This window comes from Crocuta crocuta, unplaced genomic scaffold (genome assembly GCF_008692635.1).
Source record: "Crocuta crocuta isolate KB4526 unplaced genomic scaffold, BGI_CrCroc_1.0 scaffold549, whole genome shotgun sequence".
Taxonomy (NCBI): Eukaryota; Metazoa; Chordata; class Mammalia; order Carnivora; family Hyaenidae; genus Crocuta; species Crocuta crocuta.
In genome coordinates, this window is record NW_027529169.1 from 952,075 (window position 1) to 966,476 (window position 14,402).

The 14,402-nt window shown below is 46.7% G+C and overlaps 1 protein-coding gene across 4 annotated transcripts in view; it reads right to left on the reverse strand.

Moving 5' to 3' along the window:
* The window catches only part of BAZ2A (bromodomain adjacent to zinc finger domain 2A), a 35,128-nt gene that overhangs the window by 20,133 nt on the left and 593 nt on the right, over positions 1-14,402 (reverse strand). For 2 of the 4 annotated variants that reach the window (XM_077757517.1, XM_077757514.1), the window contains exon 2: positions 10,069-10,153. The gene's annotated coding sequence lies outside the window, so the exon portion shown is untranslated. Of the gene's footprint in view, positions 1-9,261; positions 9,387-10,068; positions 10,154-11,128; positions 11,229-14,402 lie in introns of those variants that run through there. The other 2 variants (XM_077757515.1, XM_077757516.1) reach the window with 2 other exon arrangements.

Here is a 14,402-nt window from a genome sequence, read left to right on the forward strand (position 1 = left end):
AGATAGTATAGTACCTTAGCAAAGGAATATGGAAAGAATATATTTTAGGAAAGGGGACCATAATGGCAAAACTCAAATCATCCAGCAAACTTCTACTCCTTTTTAATGGTTTTCTAAGAACATAGCTCAGATAAATGTCAGGGGGTGGAAAACTGATTAAAGAAGAGGGTGTCCAAAGAGGGTATATAATATTAGTCTGTAATACCATTATGGTTACTTCCTAATATTTTAGTTTTGTGGCTTAAATGTAAAGGGTCATGGAGAGAATAGCTGGATATCTTGCATTTATAAAGGGCAGTGGCTCACTAGGCGGCTAGTATGGTTAAAAAGCTCCTCACCTTGTCCTGAATATGAGGTGATATACTACTAGGAATAAGAATAAGTGAAGCCCTTAGTCAGAATATATGTAACTTCAACAGAGCAAAGAGAAGGGGAAAGAAGAGAAGCAGAAGCCAGAATTATTGGTAATCAGATACCTGATTATCAGATATCTGATAATCAGATACCTATGATGTACTAGTGCATATTAATTTGATATGTAAGAAACAAGATCTGTCTTAATACAGAAAAAGTATTCCTTGGGTTACTATGTTGTTGTTTATTAACAGTTTATTTCTGAGACAGAGAGAGACAGAACATGAGTTGGGGAGGGTCAGAGAGAGAGGGAGATACAGAATCCGAAGTAGGCTCCAGCCTCTGAGCTAGCTGTCAGCACAGAGCCCAACGCCGGGCTCGAACCTACAAACTGCGAGATCATGAGCTGAGCCAAAGTCGGATGCTTAACCAACTGAGCCACCCAGGCGCCCCTGTTTTTAAAAAGGGCAGAAGAATCCAAGCAGAAAGATTTATTTATTTATACTTTTTTAATAATGTTTTTTAAAGTTTATTTTCAGAAGGAGAGAGAGCACAGGCACACACGTGAGCGGAGAAGGGGCAGAGAGACGGAGGGAGGGAGACAGAGAATCCCAAGCAGGCTCCATGCTGGAACCCATGAACTGCCAAGATCATGACGAGAGCCAAAACCAAGAGTCAGACACTTAACCCACTGAGTTACCCAGGTGCCCCAAAGTAGAAAGATTTCTTTATCAAGCTCTCTAGAAGAGGCAATAAGCAGACCTAGAAGATGTTTTAAATAACCTCTTTTTTGGGGGCGCCTGGGTGGCTCAGTCGGTTAAGCATCCAACTTCGGCTCAGGTCATGATCTCAGTTTGTGGGTTCATTTAAAATAATGAGAAGTAAAGCTTTTTTTAAAGAATTAGGAACATATATGACCATATGACCACTGCCCAAGGTTTGGAAGAACTGGGTTCTTAAATATGCTAGGTAATGCAAATTAGACACCATTAGGTGTTCTGAGCACGAACTGTATTTATGACATGACAGCTATAAGATTTTCTAGGCTAAATACCTCTACCTTGGGCTCTGTGCTGACAGCTAGCTCAGAGCCTGGAGCCTGCTTCGGATTCTGTGTCTCCCTCTCTCTCTGACCCTCCCCTACTCATGCTGTCTCTCTCTCTCTCAAAAATAAATCTTAAAAAATTGTTTTTATTTTAAAAAGAAAGCAATCTAAATACCTCTACCTTTACCAATTTTAACTAAAGCTAAAAAAAAAAATAAAAGAAAATAAAAGCAATTTGTATTTTGTTGACATAAGAGGAAAAAGGTTTTAGGATTGATTTGCTTCCTATCTTCACTCTAAAATAAGCAGCAGACCTAAACCTGCAATGTATCAAAGAAACGGAGTCTTACAGAAAATGACCTCAGGATCCCCCAGGATTTCCCTACATTTAAAAAGGACCACTCCTCAGTAATGAGGGATGTGAAAAATAAGTATCATGAGATTAGTGATCCTTCTGAAATGAAAGACATCAAGGAGCAAAGTTTATTCCCTAATCCTCTATGTTAGGTTCCTTCCAAAGCTTACATCACAGAGCAAAGAAGACATGCAGTAATTCATTTCAGAAGTCCTAGAAATGCTATTCCTGGAGAGCCAATCTGATCTGATCCCCAGTTTTTCCCTCCCCCAAATGCAGAGCCACACTTCCCATGGTGTATGTGTGTGACATACACACACCTTCTCTCCTATGTGCACCCAAGTATATCCTTCCACTCAATGATAGGCCACAGTTCATTTTTCCATTTTCTATTTGAATCTGTGAGGAAACTAGTGACCTTCTCCTCTCTGCTACTCTGGGAAAACACAGCATTTCCGGTCTCATAAATTACATACCAATAAGAATAAATGGATGGCTTACAGAAATCAGATAAGTAAAAGGAATGGGAAGTTATCTAGTGCCTGAGGTCTGTTTCCCCACTAGCCTCTACTGAAGGATCATCAGGACCACAATCGCTTCATTTACAAGATTCCTAGAAATATAAAATACTCTTTGTGCTGTGCAGTGAAAACAGCACAACGCAGTGGGATCTACGTTCAAATCCCAGCTCTACTACTATTAGCTGTTTGATCTTGGGCAAGTTACTTAATGTTGCTGAGCTTTAGTTTCATGATTACTAAAAATTTTAGTACCTACCTCCATGGCTTGTGAGGATAAAAAGATAACCAGCCCCAAAAGACCAAAATATAAATATACTTTAAAATCATTACTGGTACTACGAAACTAAGGGTATTCCTTCCAGCCAGACTTCCTTACACTTGACTCTTGATTTCAGGTGTCACTTACCTATGGGATCACACTATGGGAATGCAAAAATGGGGACAGCAATAAAACCAGGGTTATTTCATTTTAACCTTCCTACCCATGATGCTTTTCACAATGCCTGAAAGTAAATTATGCCCTCCTATCTATACCCTCCCTCCTACTAAGGAGAACAGGTAAAGCAAAGGCAGAGTGTCTGCCTTTGAACTGATAGGATTTTGGCCAAATGAAAAAAGAAAACAGCGCCCAACCCCCAGAATAGCAGACAGCTCTCATGACCAGGAAGTACAATCAGGCCAGCACCCAGCGCAGTCCCAGTAATATGCAAATGGATCTCTTAAGAGACTATGCTTCATTTTTCAGAATTAAGGGACATTGCTCCTTAAGCTTGAAGCAGTAAAGCCCTTGCCACATGGCCAAATAAGGCTGCTTTTCAACTGTTTTTCTCAGTCCCAATTCAAGAGCTACTTACCCTGTGGATCTGTGACATAGTTTTAAACAAAAAAGGCTGACAATGCACAAAGTGTTGAAATACATAAAGATTTCAACCCTGTTGCAGGTGCCCTGACCAACTCTAACACCCAGACCTCTGAGGCTACCCCCAAAAAGACAACACACAGCTCAGGTCATGATCTCATCCAGCCTTATACATGGGCAGTAGCTGCAGTTCTTTGGTTCATTCTTCCTACATAGTATACTAAAGTTCCAGAGAGGTTCCTACATTGGGGGTGCGGAGGGGCAGGGGTATGGGTAGGAGGGAAGAGATAGGAAGAGATTTCGAATGTTTCCTTTTTATTAAACAGGAAATGCAAACTTTACTGTATAGTAAATAAATCATACCGCTATGTTTTAGATCCATAATTGTGAATGTTATTAAGGATATCTGTCAAGTATATTCCTCTCTGGATTCACCTACCATACCCTAATACAGTGGTTCCTAATCAGGGGTGATGTTGCCTCTGGAGACATTTAGTAATGTTGAAAGGTGTATTCTACTGGCATTAAGTAGAAGCTAGAGATGCTTCTAATGCCTGCAATATACATAAGACACAGCCCACCACACAACAAAGAATCTTCCAGTTCAAAAGATCATTTATGCCAAGGGTGAAAAATCTTGCTCGAATACCAAAACTGCCCCATTCGTCAATTCCTATCCCACACCCTGAGGGATTACTTTTATATCTGAAAATCCCTTCCTTGGCTGAATTGTCTTCCTCCACTAATTCAGAGTGCGAAGTGCCAACTGATGCTGCCTTCTCTAGTAAAGGACAGCCCATTCTAACAGCCCTGGTAACAATCTTCCCTTGGAACTCTGACTCAGACTATAGCATGTACAGACTGAGGCTCATTCTCTCAAAATGTGGTTTCTTTAACCCCTTTCATAGTCAGGGCAGTGAGGCAGGAGAATGATGAAAGAAGACTATATATATACTAAGGGGGGCTACTCAAAGACAATTGCCATGTCTAGGCTTCTCAGGAGAACAGAAAGATGACTGTTCTCTGTCCTTATTTCTTCCAAATTACATAGGTTGCACAGCATCAATCGGATATTATGTTTTACCATTGTATGTCCAGCACCTAATTTAGCGCTAAGTACATGAAAGAACCAAAAGAAATACTTGTTCAACGCAAATTACACAAATGAATGAATAAATCTATCTTTTCTGCCACTGCCAGCTTACTCATCCAATAAAGGTTGTGGTTTCTGTTCAGAGAACTAAAAAATTATTTCTTCACAGAGGTAACAATTTCTAGAAGAAAGGTCCCATATCTTAACATATTTTATACAGCTGTTCCCTACAGAAAATAAGGTCTAGAAACAGGGAAGTACTGAGAAAGACCAGAGGCAACAAATTTGAGCTCTAAATTAGTAAAATGTTTTGCTTGATTGAACTGAACACTCAAGTTACATAGTAGGTTTTAAAATATTTGTTGACTGGGGGCGCCTGGGTGGCTTAGTCGGTTAAGCGTCCGACTTTCGCTTGGGTCATGATCTCGCGGTTCGTGGGTTCGAGCCCCGCGTCGGGCTCTGTGCTGACTGCCAGCTCGGAGCCTGGAGCCTGTTTCAGTCTGTGACTCCCTCTCTCTCTCTGACTCTCCCCTGCTCACGCTCTCTCTCTCTCTCTCTCTCCTAGAAATAAATAAAAATATTAAAAAAAAATAAAATAAAATTTAAAATATTTGTTGACTGAATAAAAGTAATATAATGATCTAGATAGGTTTTCTGCCACAATTCTCTCTGGTCACTTCACTGGAAATGTGTTTGAAATTGCAGGACAGTAAAAATCACATTCCAGAGGTTGTAACAAGGTTATTTCCCTCTTTCAGCCCTGAATGTTTCTCAGGATTTCAGCTCTAACAGTTAAGGACTCAGCCTTTTCCTTCAAGAAGACATCCCCTTCCCAAAAAAACCTGAGCTGAGCAGGCAGGTTAAGGATCCTGTTTAGTGGGATAGGTCATGAAGAATCTATTCACAGAAGACCAAAAGTAGTGAGACCACTTTTCAGTACTCTTATGTTTTAGTTTTTTGATGAACTTTTTTGTAAGTTACATTATCCTTTTAGTCCATAAAATGCCCTCTTAATTATTCCCTATACCTAGGAGAAGGACAAAGCACTGAGTAATATATAACACAATGCTACTTTTACTGCCAGTGACCCAATCTAAGAACCAACTCCAGAGCTCTTCAAAGACAGGTTTTCTGTGTTACAAAATTTTATAATTTCAAAATTATCCAGACTGACAAGCTGGCAAAAGAAAAAAAAAAAAAGAAAGTCCTTTTGGGGCACCTGGGTGGCTCAGTTAAGCGTTCAACCTCAGCTCAGGTCATGATCTCCTGGTTCGTGGGTTCAAGTCCCATGTTGGGCTCTGTGCTGATGGCTCGGAGCCTGGAGCTTGCTTTGGATTCTGTGTCTCCCTCTCTCTCTCTGACCACTCCCCTGCTCGTACACACGCCTGCTCTCTCTCTCTCAAAATAAATAAATACTCTTTCTAACCCATGTGCAACAATGCTGATTGCATGTTAATCTTGGGCTATGGGGTATATGAAGGCATCCATATCCCAAGAAACAAATTAGGAAGATTATTTGCCCCAGGAAATACCTCCTGAGTTTTATACTTCACTCTAAGACATAAAAATCCTGCCATTATTGCCTTACTGTACACATCAGATACAAGGTCAAACATCATACCAGTTATTGGACTAACTCCTACACTATTTTAACAGTAAGAGAATATAATATAGCAGGGGCGCCTGGGTGGCTTAGTCGGTTAAGCGTCTGACTTCAGCTCAGGTCATGATCTCATGGTCCATGGGTTTGAGCAGCACCTTGAATTCTCTGCTGTGAGCACAGAGCCTGCTTCAGATCCTCTGTCCCCCCTGAGCCCCTGCCCCTTCCCCACTCATTCTCTCTATAAATAAAGTTTAAAAAATATATAATACAGCAAACCTTTTCAAAGGTAATAAGAAAGGTCAACAGCAGCAAGACACAGTAACCCTAACAAGCTTTGCTTCTCTCTTGGCAACACCTGATTCCAGAACCACCAAGAGGGCAAGATGAGCCTCTCCAAGCATTCTAGATTTCTGACTGGCTTTGAGATCCACTCACACAGTTCTCTCTAAACCTCAAATTTCCTTAGGAAGGGAATAAAAACAAGAAACAAACAGTCAATATTAAGAAATCCACTGCTATGACAGAAAAATGCATCCATTTTACAAAAAGGACATGGAAAGGTTTGCTTCAGTCACTGATTAATCATATATCAAATGAATCAAAATCTACTATCTCCTTTAAAGACTCCAAAGAAAAAAAGGTGTCTTTTCCCTTCCTTCACTTTTTTAACCCCCAATGGGGAAAATCAATTTACTATTATTCTGTCAGGTCCCAACCTAGATAAACAAAGGTGAAGAAAGGGAACTAAAAATCAGCATCAAATGTACCCTATCTGAAAGCAGCTCAAGAGAACCAACCAGGCAAGCAGAGGGGCAAGAAAAAGGACAATGACACTGGACTTGTTTTTATTATTTACATAATATCAACTCCAAAAGCTCCACTGAAAGAAGCAATGATGCTACCTTTTTTTAAGTTTTTTTTTTTAAATTCTTATATAGTTTTTATTTATTTTTGAGACAGACAGAGCATGAGCGGGGGAGGGGGCAGAGAGAGAGGGAGACACAGAATCTGAAACAGGCTCCAGGCTCTGAGCTGCCAGCACAGAACCAGATGCAGGGCTCGAACCCACGAACCGTGAGATCATGACTTGAGCTGAAGTCAGACACTTAACCAACTGAGCCACCCAGGCACCCCTCAATGATGCTATCTTAACACTGATGCTGCTGCTGTCACATAATCATACATCCATCTATTCCTATCCTGGACCTTTAATCTAGGTACCTACAATTCAGGTGGGAGGTTTGTGACTGGAAATTGCTGAAAAGATAATTTAAAAAAACTTTTTTTCTTAATGCTTATTTATTTTGAGAGAGAGAGAGAGAGAGAGAGAGGGAGAGAATCAAAACAGGGTCCAAGCTCTGAGCTATCAGCACAGAGCCCGACATGTGGCTCGAACTCAGGAACGATAAAATCATGACCTAGGCCGAAAACCACTGCCCAACCGACTGGTTGGGTTTTAAGCGGCGCCTGGATGGCTCAGTTGGTTAAGCATCCGACTTCAGCTCAGGTCATGATCTCACGGTTTGTTTCCAGCCCTGCATCGGGCTCTGTGCTGATAGCCAGCTCAGAGCCTGGAGCCTGTTTCAGATTCTGTGTCTCCCTCTCTTCTCTGACCCTCCCCTGCTCATGCTGTCTCTCTCTCTCAGAAATAAATAAAACATTAAAAAAAATTATTTAAATTCCAGCTTTAAGCAGTTTTTAGGATAGTCCAAATGACTATCTCTCAAAATCTAAAATCGTGTCATCAACTCCTCTCTAACCAAACCTAGTGTCTAACAAAGTACCTGAGGACACAGTATACACAATCCATCACTATATACTACAGTTGAAATCTTCTGCAGTTATCAGGTGGGACAAAGAGAAAAATCTGGACACATGATTTTGTGCAGAACAAAGGAAAAGCTTACCACTATCCAAGAAGTGAGACGATAAAAAATGTTTTTTTATGTACTGAAGATTAAGTCATATGATAGCTAACTCTCGTTATTAGTTGGTTCTTGTTACAAGGTAAACCCTCCAGTACCGGACATCAACTGACAGACTTCCCATAGGGGCTTAGGCTAGAATCACCAGTGAGGAACAAACCCACCACCTTCACTGTGCAAATCAGTCCCTACCCCAACACAAATTCCATTCCCTCTTCTACTGCTCAGAGTCTACCCTTCTTCACCTCACAAGCTCTCTTGACAAGGTGCTCTGAAATACAGAAAGTTATACTTATGAATATATTAAGCAGGACCCTAAAAAGCCACTCTCATGCCACAAAAGATTCCAAATCTTCCTGGCAGCTCTCCATGCTGAGAGAATTTGCATCACTTGTATTGAAAGTGCAGCAGGGCTGGTGGATGACTAAGTTTGCTTCTCTATGACCTCTAGCTCAAGGAAAAAAAGAATCCAGACAGGGAGGCAGAGATGCTTCGGAGCGGGGACAGGGGTGTGGATGGGGATTCAATGAGTCAACTGCAGTGACTACACTTCCAGTTGACAAATTAAGTTTGGAAAAAAAAAAAGTCGAACGAAAGGACTCTAAGACCACATGGTTGGCAGGATCCAAGCTTGCCCAGAAGGCCTAAGAAACTGAAACCAAATCTGATTAAAATGGACATTTCAAAACAACGAGACGCAGCAGCAAGCAGCAAACGCACAGCTGCCATTTCCCGGCCACTTCCTGCGGGAGGCTTGGGGGAGGGGCTGTTTGTGTACAGATGGAGGTGGAAGCTACTCCCCCATCTCCCCCTAAAGGATGCAAATCTCGCACTCCAATAAATCCTACAAAGGATGTCTGCTAAAGGCATTGCCTTTTCTCTGAAAACTGGGAACATGAGGAAAGAAAGCGAGGTAACGGGGTCATCTTTTCTGCAACGGAAATGGGGATCCCCTTAGTGAGGGGATCCCCTTCCAAGGGGGATCCCTCTTTATTCTTCCCTTCAGCCCCTAAAAGCCGAGCTCAAATACCGACGTCTCAGCATCAGCCCTATGAAGCCCCATCCCTGGAGTGGGAGACTCCTGGGACTCGAGGGCCCCAAGCCAAACACAGCACCACTCCAGCAAGGCCCTCTCCTGCTCGCCACGCTCAAGACAATCCGCACCGCTCAGGGAGGAAGATACCCTGAGCCACTAGAACCCCTTTTTCCACCCTCCACTCGCTGCTGCCAAAACTCCCCAATCCCCACAGAGTGTTTAACCCGCCCAGGGAACCCCCTCACCCACCCTTCGCACTCGGGCAGTCCCCACCCCCACCCAAGGAGGTGGAGCCCCTCCCGGGGATTCCATCCGAGNCATGGGCTAGGTCCTAACTGGAAATAAGCTTGAGTCAGCTTCTCGCCCAAGGCGAGGCTCTAGGCAGCACTAGAGCCTCTCTTCCCTGAGGGAAGCCTCGGATAAAAGCGGGGCTCCCTCCCCTCAGCCCCCCAGACAGAGACCCAACAGACCTGAGGCGGCGGCGTCCAGCCTGGCTCGGGGCTTGTCTCTCCCCGGGGTACGGGCGGTTCACATGGCCGCGCTCCGGGCGCCAGGAGGGGAGGGGACCGCGGGGGAGGGGGGCTGGGGTCCGGGAGGGGGGAGGGGGACGNATCTCCACCAGCCAGGCGGCTTCTCCGCCTCCTCGTCGTCGTTGCCGCCGCCGCCACCGCCGGGAGCCTCCATAGCTCCTCCCGCCCCCACCCGGGTGTTCAGCAGCCCCAGCAAGCCCCCTTCTCCTCCCGGCCCCTTGGGCAGAGAGACNGGACGCGGCTCAACCGCGGGGCCCAAACGGAGCCAACATGGCCGGCGGGGGAGGAGTGAGCCGAAGCCGGAGGGGGCGGGGAAGCGGCGACCGGGGAGAGAGCCGCCCTCCTCAGCCTCCACCACCGGGTCCTAGCGCCGAGCACCCTTGCTCCCAGACCTGGATCTGGGTCCTAGCGCCGCGGTGTCTCCCTAGCCTACGAGCAGCTCCCTCTGCACCAAGTCTCCCCTCTGCACCAAGTCTCCTGGTGGTCCTGTTTCACGCTGAGCAAACTGAAAGGCATGCCAAGGTCCCAAAGATTAACCTAAAAGACTAGATCAAAATTTTAGGACCAAGGCATGTCCAGTCCCCAAACAGAGGTGGGGATGAAGGTGGAGGGGATTATTTCAATGGCAGTTATTTCCCAGGCTGTGTTGTGAAAAAGACGGAAGTGTAGAATGGTTAGTCAGGGAAGTTCAATCCTGATAAAGGGGTGGGGAAAGGAAAGAGCCTGCAGCATCTGCTGACCACTCACCTCTGTCCCTTGGGGGCAGTCTGGTCCTGCCTGGATCACCACTTTCCCCACGACATCTGCAGGGCTCTGGGGGTCAGGAAGATGCCTGTGCGTAGGAAAAGGAAGCATTGGCTCTGGAGCCAGACAAGAAGACCTGAGTCTAGCCTAAACCTGGTCAGAGGGGTAGGGGATTACCCGGAAAACTGACACAGCAATTAAGATGCCCCAAATGTCCACTCATTCTATAATCCCAGTATTTCTTTTTTTTCCTGATAGGGCTAGAGGACTGTATGAAACTCGAGAACAGAAAGAAAATATAGCAGGAAAGAAAAAATAGCAGAGGACTAGGGCTTGGCTCTCATCTACAACGTCTAATGCAGGGCTCCAGGATGGAGAACAGTGTCATATAATGGTAGAATTTACAGATTTTCTAGCTCAATATGCTCTTCTTTGGCAGATGAATTAAGGCCTGGAGAGGTTAACTGACTTGTTCAAGGTCAAACAGTAGATAAACTGTGACTAGAAACCAGGTTTCCTTTCCTTGTAACTCAACAGATTTTGCAGGCTTCAAAATAATTCCTATTCAGTGCAATGCAATGCAGTTCTATAAACAATTGCAAAAACTCAGGCTGAATATTCTGGAAGAGGAACAGAGTGTGGATAATGAAACTCTGGCAGGTTTGAGGGATCAACAAATAACCTTTCCCTCTGTGGGTCTGGGGAGGAAGAAAATCTGAAAACTGGATGGGGGCAAGGCAAAGCAGGGCCAAATACATCAGTCTAGACTTGATTTCCTTACTCCAGAGGAGTGGGCTCTTCCTCAGTTTTGGGAACAGACACTACTCCCCACTAAAATGGCTCAGAGGCTAATAAAAAAAAGAGCGAACTTCAAAGTCTTAAAGTGTGTGGGCCAGAGTGAGGAGGCTTAAGAGGGCTAAAAGGGTTTCTCTCCCTCTCCAGAGAAAAGCAGATTACCAGGAGTAGATAGGTAGAAATCAAAACCCTTCTCTCCTCCCTGACTAAATAACAGATTTTAATAGGTCACCTAAAAAAAAAAAAAAGACCCCAATAGCCTGCCGACCTTAAGTATCTGAATTAAATAGGAGCCACACTAGGGGATAGAGGTCCTTCCTTCTGGAGAAAGCAGGGATCCAGCAAACTTCTGCTGAGGAATGGCCCACCTTCCAAAAATAAACAGAAAAAAAAATAAAGGCAGATGAAAAAGAGAGCTAGGGTTTGTAAGTGGTTTTCTAAAGGGCCGGGGAAGAGAGCTAATTATCTTTTTTTTTTTTTTTTTTTCTTTNCTCTCTCTCCCCTTTTCCAGGATAGATGAGGGAGAATCTCCCTACCTCCCGCCCCCAATCATAGAGCAGGCCAGTCAGAGTCGGGAGGCAGGGGAGGAGCCTGCGCCAGTCTGACGGGTGTAGCCACGCCTCTTCCCCCACCACCACACACCCACACACACCCACCCGCTGGCTCCACTACGCTCCGGAAGAGCCGGTTACTCCTGTGCCCCACAGACTGCCCCCACCCCTTCCGAGCCCCAGGCCTAGTCTCCAGGGCAACCCCTAGGACTATCCCAGCCAGGAGCGGTAGGGAAGAGGGGTGTTTGGATAGGAGGGCCACCTGGGATTAGAAAAGAAAGTGGGGCAGGATCCACTCTTCCCATCTGGTGCAGAAGGACTTCAATTACCTTCCTCCCTAAATGAGACCCCTCCTCATGCCATCCTTACTTACAGAGACCTTCCTTACTCTTTGAGGAAGGATAGGGTGGGGTGTCAATATGCCCAACAGCTGGGTATTTACTTCTAGTCAGAAGCCACCCCAGGCAGCAGCTGTGCTTCTCCCCACCATTCAGACGACAGAGGGCAGACTGACCCCATATGTCCCCAAACATTCCTCAGTCCCATCAGATGTGGCCAATCACCCACCCCATCTCCCTTTAGGAAGCTACTAGAAAGGGGAAGGGGCAAATGGTCATCTTTTCAGCAACCTGTGAGAAGGGTATCTAGGGAATACTATGCACCTCTCTCAAGCCACGCCAGTGGGCGGGTAATGAAGAAAATGAGAAGGGAGAAATTAGCACCTGCTCCCCCTTTCTCACCCTCCCTGTGTTCCTGCTGAACCACCGTGACTCTGGGGTCAGCTGCCACAGTGCCTGGCTCCACTCTGGAGCCAGATGGCTGGGGCTGGGAGGAGGAAGAAAAAGAAAGGGAGAAAGAAGAGAACTCGTTTACATCCCTCTACCCACCTCTTTTTGTCTCCCCCTCCAGATACCCCTGGAATTCAACCCCAACACCATTGCTGACCACCCTCTCCCCCCAGCTACCTCCCAGCCACCTCCCAGCCCATGGAATGTAATTCAGAGTCTAAAGCAAATCCAGCCAGACACCTTGACCCCTCACTCTGGAGTGGGGGACAGTGGGGGAAGGATGAAAGCATGAGAAGGGGCAGAGCTAGGGGCACCGCTGGACTTGGAGGGAGGGGGGAATTCCCCAGTAGAGATGAGGAAATTATTAAAGATTTCCCTTGCCCTCCCTGGCTGGCTGGTTTATAGTGTTAATATGGTCTAGCAGGGGAGAAAGCCCCCAACCCAATAACCATTCCAACTTGCTCCCTTCCCTCTCCAGGTTAATGCAAAACAGTCTCTTCCCCCTCTATATTTTGGGGAAGCTGGATTCTCTTATAGCCCATCAAAAAGACCATAAGCCCTTCTCCTCTTTTCTCCAAGTTGGTATGTGCCCCCTCAGATTCACCCACATACCTGTTTGGAACTCCCCAATGAGCTTCTCAATGGTGGTCTTGGAAGAGGATTGAGAAAGCCTGAACTTCCTTACGGTGGGGACCTTTGCATCTGAGCTGAGAAGGCTAACATTCCCACACCTCTCCCAGCACCTTTAGAGGCTTAGTTCCTGCCCCTCACACACTATCTTCCAAAAGCCCCTTAAGCCCATAATCAGAAGATTCTGGGTGTGCCNGGACCAGCCCATCCCAGGCCCAAGAAGACCTTTCCCACCTGGACTGGTTGGCGGGTGCTGAGGTCGGACCTTCAAACTCCAGGAGGAGTGGGGTGGGATGAGAGCTACAGAGAAGCTTTAGATGGGGCTTAGTTGAACTTGAAGGTCTAAGTGGAGCAGGGCCCGAAAGTGCCTATAGCCTAGGCTAACCCTCCAACCCTCACTTACTACGAGGAGGGGAGAGGAGTTGGGGTGGCGGTTATTCCCCCTCCCATTGGAGGTTAGGATGGCGTGGGAAAGCTCTGGATCCAGAGGGGAGGAGGCGAAACCCAGACCGCGGGAGATTTTTCTGGCGAGGAAGGCGCGGGGGAGGGGGAGATCCTGGGTGTAGAATAGGAAGGGTACCCGGGAGAGGTTGGCCGAGAAGCCTGAGAAGGCTTCGGATTCCGGTCGCAGAGGACAGGCGAGAAATGGGCGAGCAGATAGTGCGGAGGAGAGAGGAAGGGCAGCTCCCGTAGGGGGAGGGTCAGATCCTGAGTCCCGGGCAGCGGGGATCCCCGGGGCAGGAGACCGCAGGAGGNGGGGTAGCACTTAAAGGGGCAGGAACTACTGGGGTAAGGACAAGCGCTAGGGTAAGGCAGTAGCGAAGAATCCGCTGGGGGAGGGGGAAGCGGGTGGCGTCTCCTAGGGGCCAGAACCAGGAAGGATCCCAGATGGAGGAAGAGAAGAGATCCCAGGAAGAAGAGACAAACTTCTATGGTGAAGTGGGGGATGGTGGTGGGTCTAAACTGGAGGACTTGGGAGAGCTCCGCCCGCGCTCTCCCGACTCCGGTAAAGATCTCTTCACAAAAGAGGGCCGGGAAGGCAGTGTGAGTCCCAAGGACGCCAAGGAGGAGTGGGGGTGCCGGAGAAGGAAGGCCGAGGCTGCTGGGGGTAACGCACAGCGGCAATGCTAGGTGAACAGGTTCCCTGTGTTTCAGCTCCACAGGGCCCCGTTCCCTACAGCTGTGGAAAGGCACAGTCTCCTTCCCCCAGCACTGCCCACGTTTAAAAGCCTATGGAATCAGGAAGCCACGAGGGCAAAGACCTCCTAGGCCTTTCAGCCTCAATCCTGCCTCTCGACTCTCTCGATGTTAGTGACTGGCGCTTGGGGGGCCGCCAGTAGCAGCCCTAGTGGGACTGCTGTGGGACCGTGAGAATCGGCTTTATTTCAGTTTTTCCCGAACCACCACCACCCTTGCAGCAACCTCTGGGGCAACAGGAAGCAGCTGCTCAGTGCAGCCCCCACCTGGTGGTGGGTCGCGGTGGGGGAGGAGAGAAGTCTGGGACTTAAAAGGCCTAGGAGAAAATAAGGGGAGGAGAGGCACCTTAAAAATTCTCCAACGCAACCAAAAGTGG